We start from the raw sequence: 6176 nt of genomic DNA on the forward strand, positions 1-6176 counted from the left end.
CTCATTGTCTATACAATCAACAGTCACAGAGAACAATTTTTTTAAAGCCAAATATTTTACAGAGTGAACTATTGAAAAGCAAACCTAAATATACTCTCTTCTACAATTCCAGAGAGTAAAATAACTATTATTTTTAAATACTGAAAATGTAAAAGTTCTGTATAAATGAAGAGTTGTAACAAGTATATGCTTTTTACTTTACTGTTCATTTGATGCACTCTTAAAATCTCTATGATAAGCAGTTATCGGCCATAAGTCTTAGGGCAATAGATTCCAAAGCAAGAATAGCAATACTATTGAATTCCATGAAACTTTCTTTAAGGTTAAATTGTATTATTATTACCCTCATATATTCATTTGTCAGAACTCAGTGACTGAAACAAAAGTAAGGGAAGTGGGACTACAAAGTATTTTGTTTCCTTATTAGATAAGGATCAAAATTGCTGGGAGAAATATCAATAACCTCAGATATGCAAATGACATCACCCTTATGGCAGAAAGCAAAGAGGAATTGAAGAACCTCTTGATGAAAGTGAAAGAGAAGAGTGAAAAATCTGGCTTAAGACTCAACATTCAGAAGGATGAAGATCATGGTATCTGGTCCCATCACTTCATGGCAAATTAATGGGGAAGCAATGGAAACAGTGACAGACTTTATTTTCTTGGGCTCCAAAAATCATTGCAGATGGTGACTGCAGCCATGAAATTAAAAGCCACTTACTCCTTGGAAGAAAAACTATGACCAATCTAGACAGCATATTGAAAAGCTGAGACATTTCTTTGGTGACAAACATCTATCTAGTCAAAGCTATAGTTTTTCCAGTAGTTATGTATGGATGTGAGAGTTGGGCTATAAAGAAAGCTGAGCACTGAAGAATTGATGCTTTTGAACTGTGGTGTTGGAGAATACTCTTGAGAGTCTCTTGGACTGCAAGGAGATCCAACCAGTCCATCCTAAAGGAAATCAGTCCTGAATATTCATTGGAAGGACTGATGTTGAAGCTGAAACTCCAATACTCTTGCCACCTGATGCAAATAACTGACTCATTTGAAAAGACCCTGATGCTAGGAAAGACTGAAGGCAGGAGAAGAAGGGGACGACAGAGGATGAGATGGTTGGATGGCATCACCAACTCAATGGACATGAATTTGAGCAAGATCCATGAGTTGGTGATGGATAGCGAGGTCTGGTGTCCTGAATTCCATGGGGTCGCAAAGAGTCAGACATCACTGAGGGACTGAACTGAAATTTTTAATGGAGGAAATGCAAACAACTGCAATTCAAACCAGATTATATATGATTAATAGTTATGCAACCTTATATAAAATTAAGTCTAACTCACTACTACAAACCTGTAAGGAATCAGAAGAGGATTTATATTACACAAAGTCTGGGCTCTTGTTGCATTCAACACTTAAAGTCATTCTGAATTAAAATAGCCATTTTCCCCAAGACTTAAACGGAAATATATTTTATAAAAGGGATTCTTTTTAATCTCTGAATGCATAATTTAAAATACTAAAACAGAAACAAGATACCTTTTCTTCACCATAAATTCACTCTGATCAAAGGAAGAATTCTCTCTTTTAAACTCCTCACAAATGCCACATTCTAAAGACTAGAGGAATTATCAGTAGGCATTCTTTTCTTTCTGCTCTAAGCTATTTTTCTCTAAAATATATCAAGTAAACTTTTAAAGATTCAGAGAAGTGGAGTTTCATAATTTTTCTTTCAGTAAGTTCTGAGATGACTCTTTTAACTTCATTATGGTCTTCCTCTTCCTTTTCTTTCTCTTCTATTTTTCTCACCCTCCTCACTTTCTAGAGGCTGAGGAATAAGCTGATTACCGACAAATTCATAAGTGTTAATTCTCTGTTTAACATTCTTTCTTTTGGTTGGAGCCCTTTAAGGAACCCCCTTGACCTATATCTCATTATGTATGAAATATATGTGTTCATTAACATAAATATGAGCAAGTGCTATAGATTCTTGATAGCATTGATGGGTGGGCTGGGAGGAGTGCTCCATAAACTCTGATTGGCCAATATCTTCTTATTTGATTGCACAGGTAAGTGGAACAGATGCAATAAGGTTATTTTTACTTTTCCAAATGTATTTTACAGTGCTCATAACATGTGTTAACTGATCTATTACAGGCATGACTACAATGCCTCCTGGTTTTAGTAATACTTTCATGTAGTTCTCATAGTATTTTTGGACTCCACCTCCACAATAATCTTAAAAAACTGATGACCATCAGATGCTTTCCAGGGGCAATTACCAACCACAAATGCAGGTTTCTAGAACTCAAATCCTAGCAGTGCTTCTCTTTATAGGTGCATATAGGAATATCTTCATCTTGAGACAAATGATTTAGTTCACAGAAGAAACTGTGCTAACTTGCTCATATAATTATTCTGATAAGCTGCTAGGAGATCAGGCTGACCTAGCCATGCCTTGCAACTTTCCTTTCAGAGGGATAATACAGGATTCTGCTGCTGCTGCTAAGTCGCTTCAGTTGTTTCCGACTCTGTGCGACCCCATAGACGGCAGCCCACCATGCTTCCCCGTTCCTGGGATTCTCCAGGCAAGAACACTGGAGTGGGTTGCCATTTCCTTCTCCAATGCATGAAAGTGAAAAGTGAAAGTGAAGTTGGTCAGTCGTGTCCGACTCTAGCGACCCCATGAACTGCAGCCCACCAGGCTTCTCCGTCCATGGGATTTTCTAGGCAAAAGTACTGGAGTGGGGTGCCATTGCCTTCTCCGGAATTTAGAAGCTAATTATCAAAGCTATCACTATTTTTGATCAAGCTCTCCAGGTTTTCCTTGGCACATTTCATCACGTATGAACGAAGCTCAATTCCGTAATGTGTTGCCCCCAAATCTTTTCTACACAGGAGCCAGCTCATGTTTGAGAGACTGAATTTGTTTTCAACTAAAGTCATGGAATTTGTTTTCTCTGAAAAATACTGCACTGCACTGCACTGCGGCGAGGCCATCAGTCGACCAGCCGCAAGGGGGCGAAGGTGGGACGCTAGGCTCGGTCGATCCGTGGCAGCCACCGCCTCCGCCGCTGAAGGTTGATATTTTAATACTTCACTGGTAAAAACTGGGTCATGTGCATTCATGTTTTGAACCATATTCATCTTATTGACGTGTAATATCAAGAATAGGATAAATTCAGATTAGAAAATGATAAATTAACATTTTTTAAAGCAATAGATAATGATAGTGTTCTTTAGAACACCCATTTGCTTTAGTGAGTAAAAAACCAAGTCTTAGAACATTAAAAACCTACTAGAAATCTATCTACAAATTGAAAAAATTTAAAAACATTTTAAAAAATTGAAAAAAAATTTAAATCGTAGTGTCTGTAATTAACGGACAACACCCCCTTATCAACCCCTCTGCAGCTGCTAGAATTTCCCAGTCATAACTGACTATAATGGGACATAAGCTGACTTGGTCTGAACAGGAGTCATCCAAAGCAAGACAGGGAAAATTATACAGTCAAGTCCCCTGTGCTGTTAGAAAGAGCTATCATTGTAATAAAGGAGAATACTACATTTTTAACACACCCAAAGGCTTTCTCCTACCAAGTGTTAGTGTCCTCATTATTCTCCAGATAAAAAAAACAGAAAACAACCTCCAAAATATGGTATGAGGAACTAAGAGTAAGAAGGACAGAGGGCATTGGATTAAATTATGAAGTCTGTAGTAAAGCTTTTTACTCTTTAAATGTTCATTTTCTTTCTCAACCTCTCCCTGTATCTCTTTCACTCTCTTTCATTTTCATGAACTTGATTTGAATGTTTCTGTCTGTAAAAGGAGAGGAAAAAAAATTGACTTTCAATTACACCAAAGCCTGAAGACAGCTATTAAACTGCTCTACCTGTGTCCATTATAAATTCAGTCTCTCCCTTCAGCAGATTTAAGTCAATCTTTTATATACTTTATTAAGTGGTGATTTATTAAGAAGATGGTATATATTATTTCTTATCCATAGTATCTATTTTCCAGATATTGTTCAAAATCTCTAGCTCTCTTCTTCATTAAAGACGCATATCCATGTCAGTTATCATTTTTCTTCTTCATTTATCAACACAAATGGTAAGTAACATATTCTCACTTGCCCCACTCTCCAAAACCAAAATCTTCCATCAAACTCTGTTGCACTCTTGAACTACTTTTCTATTTATTTTTCTTCTTTCATTGTCAGGGTTTCTAATAAAAATGTGCTTCAATAAACTAATGGCTAACATTTACTTGAGTACTTATGAACCTGGGATTATGCTAAGAGCTTTTACACATATCATTTGATTTAGTCCTCATTATCAGCTTTAAAATTACAATTATAAATATTCTACATATCAGAAACCAAGGCACAGAGGATGTAAATAATTATCTTAAAGTTTCACTTTTAGTTGGTGCTGATACTGGGATTCTAACCAAACTCTGATTCTGGAAACTGACTTATGGATCAATTTTCAAATTTAGATTCACCACACATTCTATGGTTAATGAATTTTCATTCCTTTTTTAATAGACACCCTATGGAAAGCAAAGTTTCTAAAATTCCAGTGTAGAGAAAGAAAAATAGTTTTCCTTAAATCCTTTGAAGTCTTATCTGAGACCCTGTAATAAAATTCCTATTAACAAAAGAAAAATAAAAGCTCATTATTACATATGCCTCATGTATATATGAAAGTTTCCTAGGGAAAAATGAGTAACTCCTCGAGGTAGCTTAGAACTCAGAATTATACGTCACCATAAGAGGGAATAGGAGAGGAATTATAGACCATCCGTCTGGGTAGGATGTCAACTTCTCTTCTCCTCTTCTATGAAAAATCTAATCTTGACTGGTTAAAGAAACTTCTAGGGAGAGGGGAATGACAATTGAATTGCTGTTTTGCATCAATTTCAAGCAGATAGGGTCATCCCAAGGAAGCTTCTCTCTGTATTTACTGTTTTTTTCAAGTGCCTCCATCTCAAAAAAAAAAAAAAAAAAAATCAATATGTCAAAGCCACACGTCTAAGGGTGGCATGATCTGAACACTTAAAATCGTATTTTGAGGTCACATAATCTGCTCCCCTTAACCAGTAAATGTCTCCAAGATGAATTCAGTAAAATTTTGCCATTGTGCATCCTAGCTCAAATTTTTGTATCCTTGACCAAGTTTTTCCTTCTTGGCATTTCCTGTTTCTGATAATTCTTCTAACATTAAGTGTGCTGATACTAAGTATCCTTAAATGAGGATTGTTTTCTTCCTCTCTGATTCCTTTCTCTTTCTACTTATTTCTCTTCTTCAGACCACACTTAAAAAGAAATCCCCATTTTTTTCTATGCATTTGAGCTTGTGATTCCATTGGCATTTCTGATTCAAAATTACTTACATGTGCTAATTCTCAAAGTTATTTGTCAAGCTCTTATAGATTTTCTGAGCCTTAATTTATTATTAGTTTAGCTTTGTTGAACATCCGTAACACAGAGTAAGTCCGTCGCTGTTCAGTCACTGAGTCATGTCTGACTCTTTGTGACTGCATGAATTGCAGCAAACCAGGCTCTTCTGTACTCCAAAGTACAGAGTTTGCTTCTAATTCATGTCCATTGAGTTGATGATGCTAACTAACCATCTTACCCTCTGGCGTCCCCTTCTCCTTTTGCCTTCAAGATTTTCCAGCATCACGGTTTTTTCAATGAGTCAGCTCTTTTTATCATGTGGCCTAACTATTGGAATGTCAGCATCAGTCCTTCCAATGATTATTCAGGGTTTCCTTTAGGATTTCCTTTAGGATTGACTAATGTCTCTGAATTTTAATACACTGTCTAGCTTTGTTATAGCTTTCCTTCCAAGGAGCAAGTGTCTTTTAATTTCATGGCTATGGTCACTGTCCTTAGTGATTTTGGAGCCCAAGAAAATACAATGTCACTGCTTCCATTTTTTACCCTTCTATTTGCCATAAAGCAATGGGACTGGATGCCATGATCTTAGGGGTTTTTTTTTGTTTTGTTTTGTTTTTTTTTTTTTTTTTTTTTTGACGTTGCGTTTCAAGTCAGCTTTGTCACTCTCCTCTCTCCTCCTCATCAAGAGGCTGTTTAGTTCTTCTTCACTTTCTGCCATTAGAGTGGCATCATCTGAATATCTGAGGTTATTAATATTTCTCCCAGAAATCT

At 36.4% G+C, this 6176-nt stretch overlaps 1 pseudogene; it reads right to left on the reverse strand.

The window, feature by feature from the left end:
- Window positions 1–1662: 1662 nt before the first annotated feature.
- LOC129657065 (protein-L-isoaspartate O-methyltransferase domain-containing protein 1-like) lies at window positions 1663–3129 on the reverse strand (annotated as a pseudogene).
- Window positions 3130–6176: the final 3047 nt, after the last annotated feature.

Source organism: Bubalus kerabau, chromosome 7, assembly GCF_029407905.1.
Source record: "Bubalus kerabau isolate K-KA32 ecotype Philippines breed swamp buffalo chromosome 7, PCC_UOA_SB_1v2, whole genome shotgun sequence".
In the NCBI taxonomy this organism is placed as follows: Eukaryota; Metazoa; Chordata; class Mammalia; order Artiodactyla; family Bovidae; genus Bubalus; species Bubalus kerabau.